Source organism: Neovison vison, chromosome 10 (assembly GCF_020171115.1).
Source record: "Neovison vison isolate M4711 chromosome 10, ASM_NN_V1, whole genome shotgun sequence".
Lineage (NCBI taxonomy): Eukaryota > Metazoa > Chordata > Mammalia > Carnivora > Mustelidae > Neogale > Neogale vison.
Window position 1 is genome coordinate 59,359,430 of NC_058100.1, and position 27,553 is coordinate 59,386,982.

Genomic DNA, 27,553 nt, shown 5'->3' on the forward strand with positions numbered 1-27,553 from the left:
AGCCCTGTCACATGGCTCTTGCCATCTCCCTTATATGCTGTGAAATAGCTGTTTTCCTTGGCATTCAAAGTCCCCTTCTCACCAAGACCCCACATGGTAGTAAGCAGTGTAGTTACCCTGAAATCACCCCACTGCTTCTGTGTGCGTGTGCTCTGTGCACTCTGGAGGAAGGCGGCAGGACCGTGGACAATAGCTGAGGGGGATGTAATGGCAAGCATTTTCCATACATTACGAGATCTTGATCCCTACAGAAACTCCATAATGTAGCTACTCTTACCCTCACTGTACAGATTAAAGGGAAAACATGAATTTTAGAGAAATTAAGTAGTTGCTGAGATCACACAGGAAGTGAAGGATTTCATCAGAATTCTAACCCAGGACTGTGAAGCTCCCAAAACACTGCTACACAGCACCCAAAATAATCTGAAGTGCTTATACTTGTTCATTCTTTTTAAAAAAATTATAAGTCATAAAACAGGAGCATGTGAGTTAATATTATTTATTTATTCACCAAAGCACTTAACACTCAGTGTCCTAAAAAATTTGAGAAAACAAGGAATAAAAGACAAGACATTGTTGTCTTTTAAGAGCTGCCCTCAGGGTCAGTAGCCCCTTGTATGAACAGGGGAGTTTAGGTCAGACAAAGCTACATGTTGAAGGGAGGGAGCAGTGTAAGGTGAGGGTGTGCAGGGCGGCGCCCAGTGGAAATGTTCGCCAGTGTAACTGCCCAACAGCTGGGATGGTGCTGCACTCAAATCAGCACAACGTTTAACTTACAGGCAACTCTCAAAAGATGCCAAACAGAAATCTCAAGCTGAGTTGAAGATGAGAAGGAAAAGTCAAGGAGGATGAAATGTACTCAGATACAAACACAGAGAAATTGAGGTGAACTTTTCAGCACTATTTTATTTTGTTGTTGACAATTTGTACAATTTACAGGGCTGCTTACTTAGCTCAGTCAACCTACACTATACTATACATCCACTCATTGCTGTGATGCTGTTGAAGTTAAAAAAGGAGCATTTTTGACTTGGTGTGAGCTGAAAGCTACAGAGTTTTCCAGAGTTAAAAATAATTAGTAGCCTCCTAAAAACACTGGCATTTTCTCCCGATTTGGGGGTGGCAGTGGGTGTTGGTAAGAGATGTTCCATGATTAGCATTACTCTCCCATGTTACAGCTGAAGAAAATGGGGCTTAGGCCAAGTCACATAGTTGTTAATTAGAACTAGGGTTTAAATTTGAACTTTCTGGTTTCAAAGCCCTTGATTTTCCAGTAGAACACAATCTTATCCCTGAAGTATGAAGTAATATTTTGTGCAGATTGCCCTGCACAGAATGTAAGGCCCTTTGGCAACATCCTTCTACACATGAGTCAGGGATCTTAATGAGAATGATGATACCTGCTCAGGTCAGTTTACAACTTTGTTAAGTGTAAAGACGGCACAAGATAAATGTTTGGCTGTTCAGCTTTCATTCCTCATGACATACTTGTATAATTATTATTTATTTTCCTAGTATATAGAAACCATTACATCTCGCCAGAGCGAAATCCAGAAATTTATTGCAGATGATTGCAAAGAAGCTCTACTTGAAGAGAAAAGGCACTTCTGCTTTCTGGTCGACAAACACTGTAGCTTTGCAAAAAACTTGCATTATTATCATTTATAGGTGGGTTTGTGATAGTGTTTTGTTATTAATAATTCAATTTCATATTCAAATATCCTTGGAATGCCTCACCTTCTACATGTGCCTCAATGTAAAGCGGTGGGCCTAGTTTACAGATGAGAAGAGATGCCAGAGAAACACCTCTTGGCCCACTTGGTTATGTAAACTTTCAGAAATGTGGATGAAATTGTTAAATATTGCTTATAAGATTAATTTAGTAGTATATCCATATTTAAAATCTTTCATTAAATAATGCTTAATGATCAACAATTAGTACTTTTTTTCTTTTCTCGCCTCTGAGTCAGCTTCTCTCAGACTCTTTCTGATGCATCCTCAGATCAGTGCCTTCATCAGTGCCTTCCCAGTGGGTCCCAGGGCCACCCCACCTGGGTAGTTTGAGTGTTCACCTTGTGAGTCCATGCAGAGAGGTGTCCCTGGAAGTTCTGTCCCAGCCACAGACCCATTCACAATATCAGGGCAGTTGTGGTTCCTTTTTCATTCCTCTTCAAGGTGTTTCCTCGTGATCTCATCACCTATGGAGCTGGCTTTACTGACCTCCTTCCAGCACACATAGTTGTGAGGTTTTACCTCTAGGAATCATTACAAAATATATGTTACTTTCCTTTCCTTTTTTTTAATATAAATTTTATTGGGCCTGTATAAGCATCTAAAACTAGCATTGAATGAAGTCAAATATTCATTGTTATTTATAATAATTTAGAGAGTGCTCCATGGTAGAAGCTTTGTAAGAGCTTGAAAATAAGGCAACTTCCTCTTTTTCAGGGGGAACAACTTGGCCTTATATGTATGCATAGGTCATATGTTACACATTCCATAGTTTTTGCAACTTGAAGGACCATTCATCTACTAAATCTAAAGCCCTAAGATCTAACATTGTTACAGGAAAGGAAAGAATTGCAGTATTAGATGATCACTTTGTACTTAGTTCTGCAGTGTCTGTTTCCATGGTGTAGGTGTCCTGCTGGGGCAGGGTCATAAGCCAAGTGACCCTGAAGCTCCACCTGTGGCCTAGCCCTGCCAGTGATGGGGTACTCACTATGTCACAAGGCAATCTGGCCTATCTGCAGAGAGCTCTAGTTGGTGGCAGACTCTTATGCTTAACCTTGGATCCCAGTTATGCTTTTTAGCATGAAGGAAGTCCACTTCTTTTCTCCACTGGAAGTCTCTTCACCTCTCTGAAAACCACTTCTGTGCCTTCCCTTTTTCTGACTCCAGCATCCCAGTCCTTTCAGTGGCTTCTTGGACAAAGTAGGCCCAAGCAGTCGGCATGTCAGGGCTACAGTCTGAGGCCATATGTTGTTTGGGGTGAGGGTTTTGCCCTCTGTTAGGAGTGGGAGGAAGAAAGCACTGATTGGCATTTCTGGGACCACTTGGGAAAACAGGGCTTAATGAGATTGCTCAACCCTTCCCTTTTTATGTTTGAGCGTGTTCTGCATCAGTCTTCAACTCTGCCTTCACACTGAGGGAGAGGACAAGCTCATGTAGAACAGGGGCCCACAGCGCTTGCAGCAAATAAACAGCTCAACACAACACAAATAACATAGCTCATAGATGAGTAAGTCAGTAAAACATTATCACTAATATTTGACGTGACTTTTCTCAGCTCTTTGAACAGTACACATTTTTGTTTTGTTGTGTTGTGTTTCTCTCTGATCCACCGTCTGCAGAATTACTCAATTCCAAGCTGCCCTGGTGGCAGGAAACCTGTGGTGATGCTACCAAAGTGCCCAAGAAGATCATGAATATGATGGAGGAAAGAAGGACCCCAAGTTCTGACCCCGTGTCCAGGATGCCCCAGCCCTCACTGATGATTGAGAGAAGCAGCGTGTTAGGGATGGGTTCTCTGCAAGATTTCAGTTGTGTATTTACTGATAGGACTTGGGCCAAATTTGCATGAAGGATGTAGGCCTTTGGTGGTGGCAGTCACAGGTACTCCCCTCTTCTAGGTCCTCCCTTGTCTCACTCTGACCCTCTTACCTTCAGATTTGACATTAGCTGTGCAGTGCTCAGCACTGTGTAGTGCTGTATTCAGTCCATTATCTTTGCTTTAGAAGTGTTATTGTTACTGTTTTTAATTGTAATGATTCAACTTTGTAAGTTTATTCCCAGTGAAGGAGGCGTAGGTGCCTTAGGGAATAATTAGCAAAGCTCTGGTGGCATTCATCACAACGTAAGGTATTTCAGAAAAAAATAGCTACTGAAGTATTCAAGGTAATGAAATCAGGCATTGCAGTTTGCCGTTCCTTGAGCCTCAGCTTTATTACTTTTCACAAACATAGAAATTTGGATTCTGTGGATAGTTTATACACATGGGTCCACCCTAACCTCTGAAATTAAAGCCAAGATGCTAAAGACCAGTTGACGACCTACAGAATAGATCCAAAACTGCATAGGGAATAAGAGAAGGTGCTGTCAGTGGGCCAGAAACACTGAAGGAGTCTCAAAGAGAGAAAGGCAAGATCTGTGTCTGGAGAATCAAGAGAAGAAAATCTTGACCTTGAGCACATGCAGGGCAAGACTGCAGCAGAGGGCGGAGCAGTGAGCTCAAAGCCAGCGGGTATAAGAGGAGGTGGAGAGTGGCATGTGGTGTTCCTGTATGTGGTCAGTTCTAGACGATTCGCATCCTCTAAGCTGGTTGGTTTCTAACCCGTGTCCCACTTATACCAACCAGTAGGCAATAGGGGCTTTTGTCCACTGGCTGAAAATGTGTGTTTCCACAGAAGAGGCCTGACACCCTCCCTGCTGTGTCTTTCCTGTCCCCACCTCACTGTGGGTAGTCTGTGGCAACGAGGATAGGCAAAATACAGACTAGGATAAATAGGCAGAAGAATAGGGAATGCTGTACAATACAGAGATGGACAGAAAACAGGAATTCCTGAACAAGTGAGGAAAACCAGTATCATGAAAAGACACACTGAAAGAAAAAACAAAAGTAACCAATATTGGAGGCAACAGAGGCATAGGGCAGAGGAGAAATCTTTAGAAAGAAATGAAAAGATACTACATCCCCAGGGGAACTCAATTAAGATTTTAGAAATTAAAAACGGATTATTATTCACAAATGAAATGTCTGGGATTTGCTTCAGCGTATTCTAGGCACAGGGGAAGATAGGTGTAGCATATATGAAACAATACTGGCCTTGAATTCTTAATTGTTGAAGCTGGGTGTTGGATACAGGGAGATTTATTGTGCTGTTCTTTCTCCTATATATGCTTGAAATTTTTCTAAAATAGCTTTTTAAATTTTTCCCTCCCCTTCCCCTCTTCCACAAAGAACATAAACAAGAAAACCCCCACACCAGTGGATGGGCTCATTAATAGAATGGAACTGCTTGGGAAATTAATCCAAAGAGCTCTCCCAAAACACAGAACGAAAACCGAGAGAGGATGTAAACATAATGTTAGGTTGGAGATACCCAGTTGCCTTCTCAAAATCATCACCAGATATCTAATGGGGATCTCAAATTCAACTTGTCTAATACCAGATGACTGATTTTCTCACTCTAAATGGTCTTCTCTAGTCTTCCCCATCCAGAAGATGGCAGCTCCATCCTTTCAGTAACTTGGGCACAAATGTGAACTTCTCTCCCTCTCTCTCCCCACTCCTTCCCTCCTCCCCACCCATCCCAGCCAACCCCTGGGCATGCCCTATTGTTTTCACCTTGAAAGCATATCCAAGTCCAGCCACTTCTCAACCCTCCAGTGCCCTGACTATAGTCTGCAGAGATTACTATAGTTGGCTCTGCCTAGTCTTTAACACAGCAGCCACAGTGAGCCTGGACAAATGGAAAAAAAAGAAAACCTTGATAGACTGTGGTCAAGCTGGAGAAGGGGATAGAGAGAAAATTCTAAATACCTACAGAGAGAGGGGAAAATAGATAACTTACAAAGAAAAGAGAACTCCACTGGTACCAGACTTCTTATTATCAAAACAAGATGTTAGAAATCAATGGTGCAATGCATGCAAAATGTTTGAAATTTATTTTAAACATAGAATACTAGGGCACCTGGATGGCTCATTTGGTTAAGTATTGGCCATCAGCTCAGGTCATGATCCCAGGGTCCAGGGTCCTGTTTTGCAGGGAGTCTGCTTCTCCCTTTGCCCCTCCTTCCACTTGTTCTCTCAATCTCTCAAATAAATAAAATCTTCTTTAAAAATAAATAAATATGGAATCCTGTAGCTAAGTAGCACCTAGGAGGGACCCTAAAATCCATAGAGACAGAAAGTAAATTAGTGGTTGCCAGGAGGTGGTAGGAAATGGGGAAGTAAATGCCTTTAAAAAAAAATGACAAAAATAGGGACGCCTGGGTGGCGCAGTTGGTTGGACGACTGCCTTCGGCTCAGGGCGTGATCCTGGAGTCCCGGGATCGAGTCCCACATCAGGCTCCCAGCTCCATGGGGAGTCTGCTTCGCTCTCTGACCTTCTCCTCGCTCATGCTCTCTCTCACTGTCTCTCTCTCAAATAAATAAATAAAATCTTTAAAAAAAAAATGACAAAAATAAAAAAAAGAATGTGACATTCATGAAATAATTCAGAATGGGGCATTGCTATCCAACCAAGAGAACTTTGGGAAGAAAGTGGAATTTAAAGCATGTTAAAATAACCCTGGGAATCTGTGTAATTCCATCACTTGTGCTACACTAATACTAAACTAATGAGGAATTTTTCACAGATTGGGAAAGATTATGAAACTCCTAAATATTCACCAAATGTGCCCCCAGTTCCTTCAGCCAGAGTGTATCCTAGTCCTTTGATTGATAGATATGTTTAATAATCCAGCAACACATGGACAGAATTCAGAAAGGATAAGGAATTCAACAGGTAGGATATTTATTTTGATTTCTTTAAAAATACTGTTTTAGGGGTGCTTGGGTGGCGCAGGCAGTTGGGTATCTGACTTTTGGTTTTAGGTCATGATCTTTGGCTTGGATAATGACCTCAGCATCCTGGGAACAAGACTTCACTCATTCTCTGGGCTCAGCAGGAAGTTGGCTTGAGATTCTCTTTCCCTCTGCCTCTCCCCCTGTTTGCATCCCCCCAACAATAAAGAAAGTCTATAAAATTAGCTTGGTTAAAAAATTGAAAAAGCTTTTTAAATTTTTAAAATATTTTGCATAACTTTTACCCTGAGGTAAAGGTAAACAAACATGTGTGGTAGCACACATTTAACATTGCCTTGTTGAAAAAACATTTTTTTCCAAGATTTTATTTATTTGGGAGAGCACGAACAGGGAGGAGGGGCAGAGGGAGAGGGAGCCTGATGTGAGGCTCAACCCCAGGACCCTAGGATCATGACCTGAGTTGAAGGCAGAAGCTTAACTGTCTGAGCCACCCAGACATCCCTGCCTTATTGGAGCTTATACTTCAAAATCAATAAAGGTCTGGGTGTATTAAAAAACCGTAAGACATTTTATAAGTGACACATTTCTTTGACAAATTCTAATTCCATGTACCAATTGATGTTTATAAGAAGGAAACTTACTATGGAAAGGAGTTCACCTCAGCACCAGAAAATCAGACCTGCCATGCCCCTAGGCCCTAACCCCAGCCCTAGGTTGGACTTGGAGGCTTCTGTCCCCAGAGGCCTGGTAGCTGAGCTCTACACATTGGGGATATCTGAAAAATACCAGAGGACTCGCCTGGCATCCAGAAAGAAATCTTGGCATTTGGAACTGTGGAAAGGATTCAGAGCAGGAGAAATCTGCATGCCCACATGAGGCCACCCCCAAGTTTATTGGCCCCCTGCACTTGATCTAGAAGCCAGCCACTCACCCTGACCCAAGCCCTCAACTCAGCCCTCAGGAAGTTGTTTGCCTCAACTCTGGCTGATTTGGTCTGCCATGTCCCTAGGCTCTCACCCTAACCCTCAGTTGGATTTGAGGCTTCTGTCCCCAGAGGACAGAAGAAAAAAATGCCATAGGACTCTGTCACCCAGAAGGAAACCCTGCCATTTGGATTTCCGGAAAGGATTCAGAACAGGACAAATGTTCATTCCCACTTGAATCCATCCCACATTCAGGGGTCCCTGGACACAACAGGGGAGACTGACACTCCCCTGACCTATGCCCTGATTCAGCCCCCTGGAAAGTTTGCTTCAAGGTGTGCGTATATATCTTTGCTGTGTGTCTAGGCCCTAAACCTAAAAATAGGTTTATCCTGGAGTCTTCTGTCCCCAGAGGCCTGGCTTTCAAGCCTTAGGGATTGTGGACACCTGAGCAATACAAGAGGACTCCTTCTGCCACCCAGAAGGAATCACCATTTGGAACACCAGAAAGGATTCAGAGCAAGAGAAATATGCATGCCTACCTCAGGCCATGCCCATATTTAGTGGACCTCTGGACACAAACCCAGAGCCAGCAGTCACCCTGACCCATGCCCTTAACTCATCCCTCAGAACAGTCCCAAAAGCACCTTTAGATCAGCCCTTCCATACCTCTAAGCCCTAATCCTAACCCTTGGTTGGGTAGGAGTAGTAGTCCTACTGAGTAGTCCATCTACTGGGTGTCCAGTAGATGAGTAGTCCATCTCAGTGGACTGAGTAGTCCATCCCCAGTGGCCGTGCCCCAAAGGGCAGGAGTTCAAGATACCTGGGCAATAGCAGAGGACTCAGCTTGCCTCTTTGAAGGAAATTTTCTTACTTTGTATCAAAAATAAAATTTTATTATTTGGCTGTTCCAGTGTACAATTTGTAGAAGCATTGACAACATTTTCTTTTCTCAAAGCCTCATCAACACAGGAGTAAAATGCAAGCAATGTTGCAATGCACTGCTCATTGGAATACCAAGTACAAGGAGGGCTATTAGAGGTAACAAAAAACATTTAATATGAAACTCAGAATAAGCACCCTTTGTGGGTACATAATGAGGATCCCTAACCATAAGATCTAACCTCTCATCCTGTGGAATTCACCCATAAAAATTATCAATAGCAATAGCCTGCTGACCACTGTAACCACCTCACTATTGATCTCTAGGTTTGTAATACACACTCCAAGTGCTAGAGACACACTTGTCAGCAGCAGAACATGACTTGACCACTCCTGGTGGCCAACAGACTATAAAAAAATGCTCCATATCACTTGTCATCAGTAAATTCAAAACCATAATTTGATACCACCTTCCAGCTGTTAGAATGGCTAAAATTAACAAAACAGGGGGAGGAGTCAAAATGGCAGAGAAGAATAGCAGGCTGACATGACATCAGGTCGCGGGAGTTCAGTTAGATAGTTACCAAACCATTCTGAACACTTACAAATCCAACAGGATATTGAAGAGAAGAGCAGCAGTTCTAGAAACAAAATCAACCGCTTTCCGAAAGATAGTATGTTCGGAGAAGTGAATCCAAAGTGACGGGAAGATAGACCATGGGGGGAGGGCCTGGTGCTTGGCAAGCAGCAGAGCAACGGATCACAAAACCAGAACTTTTAAAAGTCTGCTCCACTGAGGGACATCACTCTAGAGGCTAAGTGGGGGTGGAGCTTGCACAGGGACAGCGTGGTCTCAGGTCCCGCGAGGTCACAGAGGGATCAGGGGTGTCTGAATATAGCAGAGCTCACAGGTATTAGAACAGTGAAGCTGGCTACAGAGACAGAGTGGAGAAGTGAGCTCTCAACTCGGGGTTACCTTAAATTGTGATCCGTGACATAGACCACCGCTTTTTGAGCAGGGAACCCCCTGGAAGGGCAGAGCAGCAGGAATCTGCTGAGTTTGGATACTCCAAATGGGGCTGTGTGCCAGAGATAGAAATGCTTTGTCACAGGCCGGGTGAGCTTGGAGCACAGCCAGAGACCAGGGAGACGGGAGTGATTGTTTTTCTCTGAGGGTGCACTGAGGAGTGGGGCCCCAAGCTTGTGGTTCCTCTGGGCCAGAGATTGGAAGGCCATCATTTTCATTCCCGTCCTCCAGAGCTCTATGGAAAGTGTTCAGGGAGCAAAAGCTCCTGAGAGCAAACCCAAGCAGATTACTTAACCCAGCCCCTGGTAAGGGCAGTGCAATTCTGCCTCAGGCAAGACACTTAAGAATCACTACAACAGGCCCCTCCCCCAGAAGATCAGGAAGAACATCCAGCCAAGACCAAGCTCATTGGTCAAAGAGAACAGTGGAATTCCAGAGGCGGGGAAAGAAAAGCATGGAATTCATGGCTTTCTCCCCACGGTTCTTTAATCTTGCTAAGTTAATTAAATTTTTTAATTTTATTTTTTTTCTTATTCTAATTTTTAAAACTTTTGCTATTTCCTCTTTTAAGGTATTTTAACTAGTTTATCTTAACAATACCTTTCCTGCCCCCCAAATCTTTAATATAGTCATATTTTATCCTTCATTGTACCTAACTTTATTTTTTGTATACATATAGGGTTTTTTCTTCTAAAAAATTTTGGGATACAACTTCTTCTAATAGATGAAAATATACCCTAAGTCTAGCACAGGACTTTTTTCTAGTCTTCCTCCTGAACAAATTTTCTCCACTTTCTATTTCTCTTCCCAACCAACTTATCTTATCAACTCCTTTTTTAGAATTTTTAAAAAATTTTCATATTTCAGTCATATTCCATCCCTTCATTGTATTTACCCTTATTTTTGTATTTTTGTTTACCCTTATCTTGTATTTTAAAATTTTGGAAGGTAGTTTCTTTTAAGAGATCAAAATACACCCCAAATCAAGTTGGTGGCTCTGTTCTAGTCTAATATATATATATATATATATATATATATATATTTTTTTTTTTTTTTTAAATTAAAATTTTTTTTAACTTCTTTTTACCCTCTTTCTTCTCTCCACAATTTGGGGTCTCTTCTGATTAGGTTAACACACGTTTTTCCGGTGTCTTTACCACCCTTTTAGTATTTTATTCTCTCCTTCATATATTCTTATCTGGATAAAATGACAAGGCGGAGAAACTTACCACAAAAAGAACAAGAGGCAGTACCAAAGGCTAAGGACTAATCAATACAGACATGGGTAATATGTCCCATCTGGGGTTCAGAATGATGATGCTCAAGGTGCTAGCTGGGCTCGAAAAAGGCATGGAAAATATTAGAGAAACCCTTTCTGGAGAAATAAAAGCCCTCTCTGGAGAAATAAAAGAACTAAAATCGAACAAAGCTGAAATCTAAAAAGCTATTAATGAGGTGCAATAAAAAATGGAGGCTCTCACTGCTAGGATAAATGAAGCAGAAGAGAAAATTAGTGGTATAGAGGACCAAATGACAGAGAATAATGAAGCTGAGCAAAAGAGAGAAAAACAACTACTGGACCATGAGGGTAGAATTCGAGAGATAAGTGATACCATAAGACGAAACAATATTAGAATAATTGGGATTCCAGAAGAAGAAGAGAGAGGGGACAGAAGGTATATTGGAGCGAATTATTGTAGAGAATTTCCCTAATATGGCAAAGGGAACAAGCATCAAAACCCAGGAGATGCAGAGAACCACCCTCAAAATCAATAAGAATAGGTCCGCAACCTGTCATCTAATAGTAAAACTTAAAAGTCTTAGTGACAAAGAGAAAATCCTGAAAGCAGCCCAGGACAAAAAGTCTGTAACATACAGTGGTAAAAATATTAGATAGGCGCATACTTATCCACAGAGACCTGGCAGGCCAGAAAGAACTGGCCTGATATAGTCAGAGCACTAAATAAGAAAGACATGCAGCCAAGAATGCTATACCCAGCTAGGCTATCCTTGAAAGTAGAAGGAGAGATAAGCTTCCAGGACAAACAAAAACTAAAAGAATTTGTAAAACCAAACCAGCTCTACAGGAAATATTGAAAGGGGTCCTCTAAGCAAAGAGAGAGCCTAAAAGTAGTAGACCAGAAAGGACAGAGACAATATACAGTAACAGTCACCTTACAGGTAATACAATGGCACTAAATTCCTATCTCTCAATAGTTACCCTGAATGTAAATGGGCTAAATGCCCCAATCAAAAGACACAGGGTATTAGAATGGATTTTAAAAAAGCAAAACCCATCAATATGCTTTCTACAAGAAACTTATTTTAGATCAAAAGACACCTCCAGATTTAAAGTGAGGTGGTGGAAAACAATTTACCATGCTAATTGACAACCAAAGAACACTGGCATGGCGATCCTTATATCAGATCAATTAGATTTTAAGCCAAAGCCTATAATAAGAGATGAGGAAGGACACTGTATCATATTCAAATGGTCTTGTTGGGGCCGATTCCATGTTAAAACCTGCTAAACCCCGAGGGCCTGCCTGGGCCTGCTTAGCCAGATGACTCCATGTTGCCTAGGTAGCCATTTTGTTGTTTAATAAACACCTCAGCAGTTAGTGATATCAGTTCCGGGTAACCGTTGCTAAAACACACTTCTAAAATAAGACCAGACAGGTAAAATACATCCAAACAGCCAAAGCCACATATGTAGAGGTCTGCAGTTGTGTCCTATAAAAACTAGCCTGTAAGACCAAGGGGGGTCACTCTCTTCGGAGGCGGCCCTGGCCGGTCAGTCTGACTTCTAATGCTTGGCATAGAATAAAGCTTTACATAACTTTCACTTTGTCTCAGTCTCGTTCCCCTGGCCAGTCAGTCTAACTTCTAATGCTTGGCATAAAATAAGGCTTTGCATAATTTTCACTTTGTCTTGGTCTTGTTCCTTTGATAACAGACCCAACAGTCTGTGCAACAAAAAGATCTAAAAATTTTATTTTTTTTTAAGATTTTATTCATTTATTTGGCAGACAGAGATCACAGGTAGCCAGAGAGCCAGGCAGAGAGAGAGGAGGAAGCTGGCTCCCCTGCTTCTTGAGCAGAGAGCCCAGTGTGGGACTTGATCCCAGGACCTTGGGATCGCGACCAGAGCCGAAGGCAGAGGCTTTAACCCACTGAGCCACCCAGGTACCCCCTAATAATTTTAAGTATCTATGCCCCTAACATGGGAGCAGCCAACTATATAAACCAATTAATAACAAAATCAAAGAAACACATTGACAATAATAGTAGGGGACTTTAACACCCCCCCTCACTGAAATGGACAAATCATCCAAGCAAAAGATCAACAAGGAATAAAGGCCTTAAATCACACACTGGACCAGATGGCCATCACAGATATATTCAGAACATTCCATCCCAAAGCAACAGAATACACATTCTTCTCTAGTGCACATGGAACATTCTCCAGAATAGATCACATCCTGGGTCACAAGTCAGGTCTCAATTGGTATCAAAAGATTGGGATCATTCCCTGCATATTTTCAGACCACAATGCTCTGAAGCTAGAACTCAATCACAAGAGTAAAGTTTGGAAAGAACCCAAATACATGGAAGCTAAAGAGCATCCTACTAAAGAATGAATGGGTCAACCAGGAAATTAAAGAAAAAAAAAATCATGGAAACAAATTATAAAACACAATGGTTCAAAATCTGTGGGACACAGCAAAGGCAGTCCTGAGAGGAAAATATACAGTGATACAAGCCTTTCTCAAGAAACAAGAGAAGTCTCAAATACACAGCCATAAAGTCCCAAAATACACAGCCCTACACCTAAAGGAGCTGGAGAAAGAATAGCAAAGAAAGCCTAAACCCATCAGGAGAAGAGAAATAATAAACATCAGAGCAGACATCAATGAAATAGAAACAACAAAACCAATAGAACAAATCAACAAAACTAGGAGCTGGTTCTTTGAAAGAATTAATAAGGTAGATAAACCCTTGGCCAGACTTATCCAAAAGAAAAGAGAAAGGACCCAAATAAATAAAATCATGAATGAAAGAGGAGAGATCACAACCAACACCAAAGAAATACAATTATAAGAATATATTATGAGCAACTATACACCAGCAAATTTGACAATCTGGAAGAAATGGATGCATTCCTAGAGACATATAAACTACCAAAAGTGAACCAGGAAGAAATAGAAAACCTGAACAGACCCATAACCTGTAAGGAGATTGAAGCAGTCAGCAAAAATCTCCAAACAAACAGGAGCCCAGGGACAGACGGCTTCCCAGGGAAATTCTACCAAACATTTAACCCACTGAGCCACCCAGGCGCCCCCCCCCTTTTAAAAAGATTTTATTTATTTATTTGACAGAGAGAGAGATCACAAGTAGACAGAGAGGCAGGCAGAGAGAGAGAGGGAAGCAGGCTCCCTGCTGAGCAGAGAGCCCGATGCGGGACTCGATCCCAGGACCCCAAGATCATGACCTGAGCCGAAGGCAGCAGCTTAACCCATCTACCAAAATTCTTCTTTAAAGAAGAATTAATTCCTATTCTCCTGAAAGTGTTCCAAAAAATATAAATGGAAGGGAAACTTCCAAACTCATTTTATGAGGCCAGCACGACCTTGGTCCCCAAACCAGACAAAGACCTCATCAAAAGGAGAATTACAGACCAATATCCTTAATGAACAGAGATGCAAAACTTCTCACCAAAATACTAGCCAATAGGATCCAACAGTACATTAAAAGGATTATTCACCACAACCACATGGGATTTATTCCTGGGCTGCAAGTTTGGTTCAACATCCGCAAATCAATCAATGTGATACAATACATTAATGAAAGAAAGAACAAGAACCATATGATACTCCCAGTAGATGATGAAAAAGCATTTGACAAAATACAGCATCCTTTCTTGACCAAAATTCTTCACAGTGTAGGGATAGAGGGTACAAACCTCAATATCATAAAAGTCATCTATGAAAAACCCACAGTGAATATCATTCTCAATGGGCAAATGGATAAAGAAGATGTGGTATGTACATACCATAGAATATTACTCACCCATCAGAAGGGATGAATGCCCATCATTTGCATCAACATGAATGGAACAGTTTGTCTCATGGGAGACAAACTGGAGGAGAGGTACGTTGAGGTGTGTGGGATAATTGGGTGATGGGTATTAAGGAGGGGACAAGTGATGATGAGCCCTGGGTGTTATATGCAATGAATGAATCATTGACCATTACATCAAAAACTATACCTTGGCTAACTGAATTTAAATAAAAATTGTGAAAAACTTAAAAGAAAGAAAGAAACATGAGCTATTACAATGAATACCACAGAAATACAAAAACATTTAGAATACAAATGTAAACTAAGAGAAGGTAAATAAATAATCTCATTGATAGAAAGAAAAAAAAAAGAAAGAGAGAAAGAAGAAAGAAAGGCGACTAAGCAACCTGGAATCACCACACTCAAATTTCAAGCTAGATTTCAAAGCTGTTGTCATCAAAACAGTATGGTACTGACCTAAGAACAGACACACAGGTCAATAGAACACAATAGAAAGCTCAGAAACTTATAATCATAGCACTTTTGCAAAGTTTATTCATTAGTATATTAAAGGTATATTTAAACTTAGCACTGATAGAATTATTACCGCTGAATGGGAATTAATAATATTTATGTCCTGTTCCAACTATTCTTCCAATAAATGCATTTCTTTAAACATGCTGTGTTATATAAATATATATTATAGAATAAGGATGACTTAGAATTCACACTTTTAAGAGAAATTCAATTCACTTTAATAAACCTGCCACAGGAAAGGAAATATAGATATCCAACACCAGAACTGAGAACATCACAAAAGAAGACAATCAGACACAATCTGGTATCTGATGGAAGATATAATACTACTTAAGTAGTTCTGCCCAAATGTTTAACCTGTTGAAAGCTATAGAGCCAGCGAGTCATTAATAAAAACACAGATGGCAGAAAAAAGTCCTAACAAAGAATATGAAGATGTCACCAATGAAGTCCACATTGCATATATTTTGCCAGGAAAAATATTTTCCCAAAAAATCAAGTGTAAGATCAGAAAAAGAGAGAGAGAGAGAGAAAGACATCTGAGAAACTCAGAAACTAACTGACACATGTATGGTCATAACTTATAATACAGCAGCAGAAAAGATACAATGGAGAAAGGACTGTCTCCTCAGTGAATGGTACTGGGAAAACTGGACACTAAATGCAGAAGAATGTGACTAGATCACTTTCTTACACTGCAAATACAAATTATGAATGGATGAATGACTTTAACTTAAGAGCCGAATCCATAAACCTCCAAGAAGAAAACACACGTAGTAAGTTTCTCAATACTGGTTTTGGGGAAGAGTCTTTTATATCAGACACTAAAAGCAAAGACAACAAAAGCAAAAATAAACATGTAGAAGGACATCAAACTGAAATTTCTGCATGACAAAAGAAACCATCAAACCCTTAAATGCACCCTATCCAAAGAGAAAAAATAACTGCAAATCCTATGTGTGAGAAGAGACTAATAGCCAAAATACACAAAAGACTCCTTCAAATCCAAATGAAAACTGGGGAAAATGCGTGACTGTTTTCCAAAGATGGCATCCAGTTGGCCAACAGGCACAGTAAAAGTTGTTCAACATCACTAATTGTCATCACGTAAACATTAGTCAAAACCACAATCAGCTATCACCTCACAAATGTTGGAACAGCAATCATCCCAGAGACAGCAGGTGTGGTCAAGGGTGTGTATACAAAAGAACCCTGTGCACTGCTGACGGGAATGGAAATTGGTGCAGACACTGAGACAAACGCTATGGAGATTCCAGAAAAAATGAATACAAGTACCACACGACCCAGTCAGTGCTCTACTGAGCACTGACTTCGGAGAACACTAAAACACTCCCTCCAAAAGAGAGATGCACTCCCATGTTCACTGCAGCATAATTCACAATAAGCAGACATGGAAACATCAACCTTGGGAGCCTTATGCTAAGTCACTCAGAGACAGAAAAACAAACACCAGAGACGCTCATGGACATTCCACGTGGAATCCAAAAAGTACTGAATGCATAAATACTGAGAAAAGATTGGTGGTTGCCAGATTCAGGGAAGGAGGGAAAGGGGTGAAGGTGGTCCAAGGTGCCATGTTTGCGTGATAAGATCCATAAGTCACAGAATGTTCTGTGCAGCATGGAGACTAAGGCTAACCCTGCAAGATGCGGTACAGTCTCCCCTGCTATTTGAAAGTACAGTGGTCCTAGGAAACCTTTCACAGCAGAAATGGTGTAAACTGAAAAGGGAATGACCATTAATTTCTACAGAAAAATGAGTAAGCATGCTCAGACACCAAACATTCCTTCTTTTTGGCCCTTCTTAGGACTCAGGACACAATATCCTAAGGGATGCCCAAAGTAAATGGAGATGAAGCACAGCAGATGCTCACAGACACAATTCAAAGTACTGGTGGCTGGACATGGAGAGCAGTGTCCAGGAAGGAGCTGGTTGAGGTGCATGCCACCTCTGTTGTGGTTCCCCACAAAACAGATGCTGAATGTGATGCACAGTTTTTGACTTTTTTCACGAGAGGGAAATCCTCTTCAGGTTCTTCCTGCTACTAGAGCCAGGTAATGTAGATCTTTCCAAAAAGCCAAGTGTCTTACCATTGAACTTTGAGAAAAGTGGGGGAGATTTGTGCTTGAAAGTTGCTGAGGGGATAGAATTTCAACGTTCTCCTGGATACAAACATCAGCAGATCCAGTGTGATAGGCACCTTCCTCAGCAGGTGGAACATCCACTACCTCCTACCCCCAGAAACCTTCTACTTCTCCTTATTCAGGACAGCCAACCAGAGCTGGAAGTTACTTCAATTTCCTCCTTTCTCCTATTCCCAATATCAAACCCATTGGCAAATCCTGTGAGCTCCATCTTCAGTAGGTACCCAGACTCATCCCTCCTTCCAGCACCACCTGTCTGGTCCACACTGGAGGCCATCTCTTGCCTGAATTCCTGGAAAAGCTTTATCATTGAACTCCCTTGCCCATCCTCAACCCTGTGTCATCTGTTCTCAACACTGTAGCCAGGATGGCCCAGTGAAACAGAGTCCCATGGTGTTATGGCTCTGCAATGGCTTTCTGTCATCCTACTGTCACCCTACTGTCCCCTAAGGTCATCTCCTAAGCTGTCTCCTGTGGCACTGGGTCTTCTTGCTGCTCCTGGACATACCTGGTATGCTTCTGTCCCAGGGCCTTTGCATATGCTTTCCCTTCCATTTAAAAGACTCTTGATGTGATATCACTCACCTTCTTTAGAACCTGACTCAAAGGGAGGGGCCAGATGGAGCAAAAGTAGGAGACCCTGTTTCAACCAATTCCCTTAAGTGAGCTAAATATCTACCAGAACACTCTGAACACCCATGAAATCAGCCTGAGATGTAAGATTACACACTTCTGGATCTCTCTGGGGACAGAAGACATCAGTGGAGAGGTAAAGCAGAGTGGGAACACTTGGACTGATATCGGAGGATAAACAGAAGGTTGGGAGGAGCCACCAGAAGTGACCCATTGCAAAGTAATACTCCAATATGAAAGTGCCCTGTGATTGGGGACCAGCATTAGCTTAGAGTCTGGTTAAAAGCACTCAAAAAGAGCAAAAGAGGCCGCCTGGGTGGCTCAGTGGGTTAAAGCCTCTGCCTTCGGCTCAGGTCATGATCCTAGGGTCCTGGGATTGAGCCCTACATAAGGCTCTCTGCTCAGCAGGGAGCCTGCTTCCTTTTCTCTCTCTGCCTGCCTCTCTGTCTACTTGTAATCTCTGTCAAATAAATAAATAAAATCTTAAAAAAAAAAAAAAGAGCAAAAGATCTTAAGGGGGAACTGGTGGAATTGGGAGGTCATGGGCACAGGCCTAAGCCCATGTTCCCAAGATGGTCACCGCCAGCCACCACCCATGCCAGAGAGTCCAGTGGGGTCTCCAGTCTGTGGTTCCTGTGCCTACAGCTTTCCACTACTTGCTCCACCACTCAGGTGTGGCACACTCCCACTCATGCCTGAGAGAACCCCGAGTGATCTCTGGTGGGGGATCCCTCAGTGGCAGCCGTCCAAGACCTGCATGACCACAGGGTCTGAGCATACCTGGCATGGGCCTGGACTCTAGATAGAAGTCCCAGCAATGGCAGCCACCAGAAGCAGGCTCTCTGGACAAATATATCTCGCAGTTTTAGTGGCACAGGGGTGCAGAAAGAAGCAGGGGCCTCGGGTGACTACTGGGATGGTGGCTGGGGGTGTGCACCATCTGTGGGAGGCTGCACTGTTCAGCGGAGTTTGCAGAGGGGAAGTCTGTGTGTTCTGGACCACCTTGAGGGGAACAGTCTGAGGCTTCTCTCTGAGGTGGAGATCTGGGTGTAGACAGATTTTCTTTGCTCTGACCCTCTGGAAAGCCACAAAAAGCCACCAAAGAACAAAAGCCTGAAAAACCAGTTTCCACAGAGCCCAGCCTCTTAATAGTGGGCAGGGTGAATCAACCCAAGTAAGACTGATGGGAAAACAGTACAGCAGGCCCCTCCCCCAGAAGACAAGCCAAAAGAACAAGAGGACAACCACCACAGGGTTCCCATAAAACTATAAAACCCCCAACATCAGGGGAAAACAATTTATTAAGCTCCCGGGTACACCTTGCCTGGATCGTGGTTCATATATTCAATTATACATCCCCTCAACCACCTCTCACCAAAATGACTAGGAGAAGGAACACCCAACAGAGGAAAAATTCAGAGACTGAGCTCCCTGCCACAGAACTATTGTATATGGACATAAATAGTATGTTGGAAAGGGAATTCAGGGTAACAATTATCCAGGCATTGGCTAGGTTGGAGAAAACCATTAGTGACAACATAGAATCTCTAAGGGTGGAAGTGACAGCCAATCTGGCAGAAGTTTAAAATTCTATTAATGAGGTCCAATCTAATCTAAATACTCTAATAGCTAGGTTAACTGAGGCAGAAGATAGAATTAGTGATCTAGAAGACAAACTGCTAGAAAAGAAGCATCAGGAGGAGGCCTGAAGCAAACAGCTTAGAAGCCATGAAAACAGAATTAGGGAAATAAATGATACCATGAAATGTTCCAAAGTCAGAATTATTGGGATTCCTGAGGGAGTGGAAAAAGAGAAAAGAATAGAAGATATAATTGAAAAAATTCTGGATGAAAATTTCCCCAAACTGGGGAATGGAACAAATGTTCATGTCCTAGAGGCAGAAGGTCACCCCCCAAGATCAACAATTCTGGAAAGACCTCCACTGAATTGTGAAATTTACAAATCATAGTTTTAGACAAGAGGTCTTAAGGGCAGCTAGGGGGAAGAGAGAAGAGATTCCTTACCTACAGAGGAAGGTCCATCAGAATAATGTCAGACCTGTCCACAGAAACCTGGAAAGCCAGAAAGGGCTGGCAAGATGTATTTAGGGCACTAAATGAGAAGAACATGCAGCCAAGAATACTTTATCCAGCAAGGCTGATATTGAAAATGAATGGAGAGATAAAGAGCTTCCAAGACCATCAAGGTTTAAAAGAGTCTGTGACTACCAGGCCAGCATTACGAAAAATATTAAGGGGGATTCTATAAAAGAAGAAAGAAACCAAGAGTAACATAGAACAGAAATTTACAGAGATAATCTATAGAAACAAGAACTTCACAGGCAACATGATGTCAATAAAAACTTACCTTTCAATAATCACTCTTAAGGTGAATGGCCTAAATGCTCCCATAAAATGGCACAGGGTTGCAGATTAGATAAAACAATAGGACTCCATCCATGGTGTCTACAAGAGACATATGTGGAACCTAAAGATACATCCAGACTGAAAGTGAAGGGATAGAGAGCCAGCTTTCACGTCAATGGGCCTCAAAAGAAATCTGGGGTAGAGATTCTCATATCAGATAAATTGACTTTAAGCTAAAGACTGTAGTCAGAGATACAGAAGGACACTACATCATTCTTTTTTTGTTTAAGATTTTATTTATTTATTCGAGAGAGAGCCTGAGAGGAGAGAGGTCAGTGGGAGAAGTAGACTTCCTGTAGAGCCCAATTCGGGGACTCAATCCCTGGACTCCAGGATCATGACCTGAGCTGAAGGCAGTTGCTTAACCAACTGAGCCACCCAGGCACCCAACTTCTTAAAGGGTCTATCCAGAAGGAAGATCTAACAATTGTAAATATTTATGCCCCCAACATGGGCGTAGCCAACTACATAAGCCAACTGTTAATTAAAATAGAGAGTCATATTGATATGAATACATTAACTGTAGGGGATCTTAACATGATACTCTCAGCAATAGACAGATCATCCAAGCAGAAAATCAATAAGGAAACAGGAACTTTGAATGACACATTGGACCAGATGGACCTCATAGGTATATAAAGAACATTCCACCCTAAAACCACAGAATACTCATTCTTCTCAGGTACACATGGAACTTTCTCCAGAAGAGACCACATACAGGGTCACAAATCAGGGCTCAACCAATGCCAAAAGACTGAGGTTATTCCCTGCATATTCTCAGACCACAATGCTTTGAAACTGGAACTCAACACAAGAAAAAGTTTGGAAGGAATTCAAACACTTGGAAACTAAAGACCATCCACTCAAGAATGTTTGGATCAACCAGGAAATCAAAGGAGAACTTATATAATTCATGGAAACCAATGAAAAGGAAGACATATCGGTCCAAAACCTATGGGATATGGCAAAGGCACTCCTAAGGGGGAAATACACAGCCATCCAAGGCTCACTCCAAAAAAAAAAAAAAAAACCTGAAAGGGGACACCTGGGTGGCTCAGAGGGTTAAAGCCTCTGCCTTCGGCTCGGGTCATGATCTCAGGGTCCTGAGATCGAGCCCCACATCGGGCTCTCTGCTCAGCGGGGAGCCTGCTTCCTCCTCCCTCTCTGCCTGCCTCTCTGCCTGCTCGTGATCTCTGTCTGTCAAATAAATAAATAAAAATCTTAAAAAAAAAACAACTTTGAAAAATCCTGAATACACCAGCTATCTTTACACCTTAAAGAACTGGAAAACCAACAACAAATTAAGCCAACCCCACACACAAGAAGGGAAATAATCAAGCTTAGAGCAGAGATTAATGAGTTAGAAACTAGAAATACAGTAGAGCACATCAATGAAACTAGAAGCTGGTTCTTTGAAAGAATAAGATCAACAAACCAGTGGCCAAACTAATCCAAAAAGAGAGAGAGAGAAAGAGAGAGAACCCAAATTAATAAAATTATGAACGAAAGGGGAGAGATCACAATTAACACCAAGGAAATAGAAACAATCATCAGAAATTATTATTAACAGTTAGTTATATGCCAATAAGTTAAGCAACCTAGATGAAATGGATGCATTCCTGGAAACCTAAAACTTCCAAGATTGAAACAGGAAGAAACTGACAACATGAATAGACCAATAATTGCAACAAGATTAAAGCAGTGATCATAAACCTCCCAAAAAACAAGAGCCCAGGACCTGATGGATTCCCTGGGGAATTACACCAAACATTCAAAGAAGAAATAATACCTGTTCTCCTGAAGCTGTTTCAAAAAATAGAAACAGAAGGAAAACTTCCAGACTCTTTCTATGAAGCCAGCATTACCCTGATCCCCAAACCAGGAAAAGACCCCGTCAAAAAGGAGAATTTCAGACCACTATCTCTGATGAATAGGCATGCCAAGATTCTCAACAAGATCCTAGCTAATAGGTCCAAGAGTACATTAAAAAGCTTATTCACCATGACCAGGTGGGATTTATCCCTGGGATGCAAGGGTAGTTCAACATTCCCAAATCAATCAATCTGATAGAACAAATCAATAAAAGAGAGAACCACATGGTCCTCTCAATGCAGAAAAAGGATGACAAAATACAGCATCTGTTTCTGATCTAAACTTTTCAAAGTATAGGGATAGAACATTCTTCAACTTCATAAAATCTATCTATGAAAAACCTGCAGCAAATATCATTCTCAATGGGGACAAGCTGACAGCCTTCACCTTGAGATCAGGAACAAGACAAGGATGTCCACTCTCGCCACTGTTGTTCAACATAGTACTAGAAGTCCTAGCAACAGCAAACAGAAAACAAAAAGAAATAACAGGTACTCAATTGGCAAAGAAGTAGTCAAACTCTCTCTCTTCGCAGATGACATGATACTTCATATGGAAAACCCAGAAGACTCCACCCCCAAACTACTAGAACTTATACAGCAATTCGGTAATGTGGAAGGATAGAAAATCAAGACACAGAAATCAGTTGTTTTCTTATACACTATCAATGAAAATTTAGAAAGGGAAATTAGAGAATCGATTCCATTTACTATAGCACCAAGAACCATAAGATACCTGGGAATAAACCTAACCAAAGAGGTAAAGGAGATGTACTTGAGGAACTAAGAACACTCATGAAAGAAATTGAAGAAGACACAAAAAGATGGAAAAACATTCCATGCTCATGGATCTGAGGAATAAATGTTAAAATGTCTCTGTTGCCCAGGGCGATCTATACTTTCAATGCCATCCCAATCAAAATTTGATCAGCTTTTTTTCAAAGTGCTGCAACAAAAAATCCTAAAATTTGTATGGGACCAGAAAAGACCCCAAATTGCTAAGGAAATGCTGAAAAAGAAAAACAAAACTGGGGGCATCACGTTGCCCAATTTCAAGCTTTACAACAAAGCTGTGATCACTAAGATGGCATGGTACTAGCACAGAAACAGACACATAGACCAGTGGAACAGAATGGAGAGTCCAGATATGAACCTGCAACTCTATGGTCAAATAATCTTTGACAAAGCAGGAAAAAATATCCAGTGGAAAAAAGACAGTCTCTTCAATAAATGGTGCTGGGAAAATTGGACAGCTATGTATAGAAGAATGAAACTTGGACCATTCTCTTATACCAACACAAAGATAAACTCGAAATGGTTAGAAGACCTCAATGTGAGGCAGGACTCTATCAAAATCCTAGAGGAAACATAAGCAGTCACCTCTTCGGTATCGAAGCAACTTCTTTCAAAACGTGTTTCCAAACGCAAAGGAAACAAAAATGAAAATGAACTTTTGGGACTTCATCAAGATCAAAAGCTTCTGTGCAGCAAAGGAAACAGTCAACAAAACAAAAGGCAACCCACAGAATGAGGGAAGGTATTTGCAAATGACACTACAGACAAAGGGCTGATATCCAAGATCTATAAAGAACTCCTCAAACTCAACACTCAAAAAACAGATAATCACATCAAAAAATTGGCAGAAGACATGAACAGACACATCTCCAAAGAAGACATACAAATGGCTAACAGAGAAATGAAAAAATATTCATCATCGTTAGCCATCAGAGAGATTCAAATCAAAACCACATTGAGATACCATCTTATACCTGTAAGAATGGCCAGAATTAACAGGACAGGAAGCAACAGGTATTGGAAATGATATGGAGAAAGGGGAAACCCTCTTATACTGTTGGTGGGAATGCAAGTTGGTGTAGACACTGTGGAGAATAGTGTGGAGATTCCTTAAGAAATTAAAGATAGAAATACCCTATGATGCTGCAATTGTACTCCTGGGTATTTACCCCAAAGATACAGATGCAGTGAAAAGATGTACCTCATCTATACCCCAATGTTTATAGCAGCAATGGCCACAATCACCACACTGTGGAAAGAACCAAGATGCCCTTCAACAGATGAATGGATAAAGAAGATATGGTCCATTTATACAATGGAATATTACACTTCCATCAGAAAGGATGAATACCCAACTTTTGCATCGGCATGGATGGGACTGGAGGAGATTATGCTGAGTGAAATAAGTCAAGCAGAGAGAATTATCACATGGTTTCACTTACTTGTGGAACATAAGGAATAGCAGGACATTACGAGGACATCAAGGAGGACATTAGGAGAAGGAAGGGAAAAATGGAGAGGGGGAAATTGGAGGGGGAGATGAACTATTAGAGACTGTGGACTCTTGAGAAAGAAACTGAGGATTATGGAGGGGAGGTGGTGGGGGGATAGGGATAGAGCCTGTTGGTGGTTATTGAGGAGGGCATGTATTGCATGGAGCACTGGATGTGGTGCATAAATGAATATTGGAATGTCAAAAAAATAAAATTTAATTTAAAAAAAGAGAACTTGACTCAAGCATCACCTTCCTAGTGAAGGCCCACCTGGCCCCTATGTGAATAGCAAGCAACACCGCCACCTCCCCTTCAGCATCCAGCCCTGTCTCCTGCTTTATATTCCCGGAGCAGTTTTCACAGTCACCAGGCCATCTCGTTAAGGGAGAAATGAAGGCCTACTCGGATGGTTTCACCACTGACTCCCTCTGACTTCCAGACCAGAGCCCTGGTGAAAAAAGGTGACCAGAGCTCTTGCACAGCCATGATTCCTGCCCGGGACAATGGGTCTCCCTACAGCACCCTGAAGACCATCAGGAAAATGAGCCATAAGAGGAATCCACTTGCACATGAAACCTGAAACCAGACACCTTCCTCGATTCCACGTGAGCACACATACTTCCTCCCCTTGCCTGATGTGGTCATCTGAGAAAGCTGAGCAGAGAAGCAGCCCAGGGTCCAAATCTCCCTCTGGCCAAGGTCCTTGGAAACAGACATCCCTCCTCCTTACACCAGCCACCTATGGTTGATGTCTGGCATCCTCCTGTGCTGGACCAGAATGGTGCACCTGTCCTCCTTTCCTGGGATGTCATCACAAACCAGGCTGTGCTGCACAGTTTTCAGGAAGGAACCTGCAGCAGCAGGCTGCCCAGGTTGGGCTTCAGTCCCGCACATCAGGCCCCATGTGGAACTAGAGCTTCAAGGAGACTGGTGAGCTGTTGGTCATGGAACCCAATGCAGAAGCTGAGATTTCTGCTGCACTTACCTTCCTATCTGGGCAAACTGTAAATAACATATCAATGGAACATGAACGTGCCCTGAGATCTGAATCTTTCATTGCAGCTTTCCGAGGACTCCTTATGCAGTGAGAATCTGACCACAGTGTGTTTGAAAACTATCATCTACAGAATAGGAGAGTAAAAATCCCTCCATTTTAACCTCACTCTTCATGAAGCAGAACATGGTCGTCTTTTCCTTTCTGACTTCAGTTCCAGTTAGTTTCCATGAAGGGTTCATTCCTTTGCTTCAGCGGTAGGAATGAGGGATTCCCCACCTGCATACAACAGCCCGAGCGCATCACAAGTACCCTCCCGAATAGCCATCACCCTTCTATCCTTTCCCCGCGCGCACCTGCCTTCAGCAACCCTCGGTTTGTGCTCTGAGGTTGAGTCTGCTTCCTCGTTTGCCTAGCTTCCTGCCCCCACTATGTTCATCCGTGTTCTCTCTGAAATTCCACAGGAGTGAAGTAGTGGGTATTTGTCTTTCCTTACAGATTTTTCTTAGCTTAATCATGGTGCTTGTATCCACTCAATGTGCACTTTTGTGTTGTTTGGGTAATACCTAGGAGTGCAATTGCTGGATCCTAGGTTTGTTCAATTCTTAGCTTTTGGAGGAACCACGAAACTCTGTTCCAGAGTGGCTGCAGCAGCCCGCATGCCCAGCGACAGTGCAGGAGGGTTCTGCTTTAAGCACAACATTACCTGCTAGCAATTTCCTAAGGAGGAAATGGAAAACCTGGGGGATAACCTGACTCACCAACGCGTCAGGCAAACAGTTCCAGATATTCACCCCAGGGATCCTGATGCCAAGCCCCTTGAAGCCACCAGCATGCCTCTATCCAGGAGAATTCCTGAAGACTCTCCTTCTGACTTCATCACAAATGAAACTACAGAGAAAATACGGCATGTCCAAATATCTAGATGATCCATTGAGTGAAACCAGAAAGTCAAGCTTCACTTTTAAATCGTCAAAGGCTCCTTGGAATCATTTTGAATTTTCCCTCTACCCTCATTGTAACTCTTTGGATGAAAAAACTAATTAATTAAGAGATATCACCTTTGACAAATGACAAGACATTATCCAAGTCTCTATCTGACCACAGCCACCTAACTCTAGATGCTGGCCACTCCGCCACAGCCTAGGCCCAATGGAATAAACACTGTTAGATGAAGGAACAAATTCTATGTTAAAACCACACACAGAGTAAATCTCGTCTTTCCTTTCTAATAAAAGTGATTGCCTAGGAAACAGATGTTCCAAATACCTTCGAAAGCCAGAAACGAACAGAGAAAATGGGATTCCCTTCCATGTTCTACCTGCAGGGAAAGTAAGGAACTCTTACACCCACTCTAGATTGCTGACAGCTGCTTCAGTTTGACTTTGTGGCTCCACTAGAGACAAGAGAAAAGCCCAGGAGGTCTGGGGTTAAAGAAACTTTACCTCCAGTCCTAACATGTAGGTGACATTGCGCCCAATGTACCTGCTGCTTTCTCTGAATGCTGACGTCCTGTGACAAGCTGCATGGCTGACTCAGATGCTGATTTCAAAACTTTGGGTCTCATGGAGCCAGAGTGGAAAAGTGTTGTCAGGTAGGGATAAGAAGGCACCTCCTGGGGTGCCTGGGTGGCTCCGTTGGTTAAAGCCTCTGCCTTTGGCTCAGGTCATGATCTCAGAGTCCTGGGATCGAGCCCCACATCGGGCTCTCTGCTTGGCAGGGAGCCTGCTTCCCCCACCCCCATCTCTGCCTGCCTCTCTGCCTACTTGTGATCTCTGTCTGATAAATAAATAAAATCTTTAAAAAAAAAAAAGGCATCTCCACCCCCCAAAAAAGGCTGGCACACCTGCTCCAGTTCCTGGGAGAAGGGAGACACGTGCTTTTTTTTAAAGTAGTAATTAGCTTCATTCTAAAGTTGACCAATGCCTTGCCCTTTTTGGAGGAGTGAAGTTACTCTCCCTTCCTTTATTTATTTATTTATCAGAGAGAGACAGAAAGCTAGAGAGGGAACACAGGCAGGCTGAGTGGGAAAGGGAGAAACAGGTTTCCTGCCAAGCAGGGAGCCTGGTGCAGGTCTCCATCCCAGGACCTTGGGATCATGACCCAAGTGGAGGGCAGACACTTAACTGACTGAGCCACCCAGGTGCCCCAAAATTACTCTTCCAAATGAACACCTCAACTCATTTGTTCCTCATGCAACTTGAGTGGAGTCT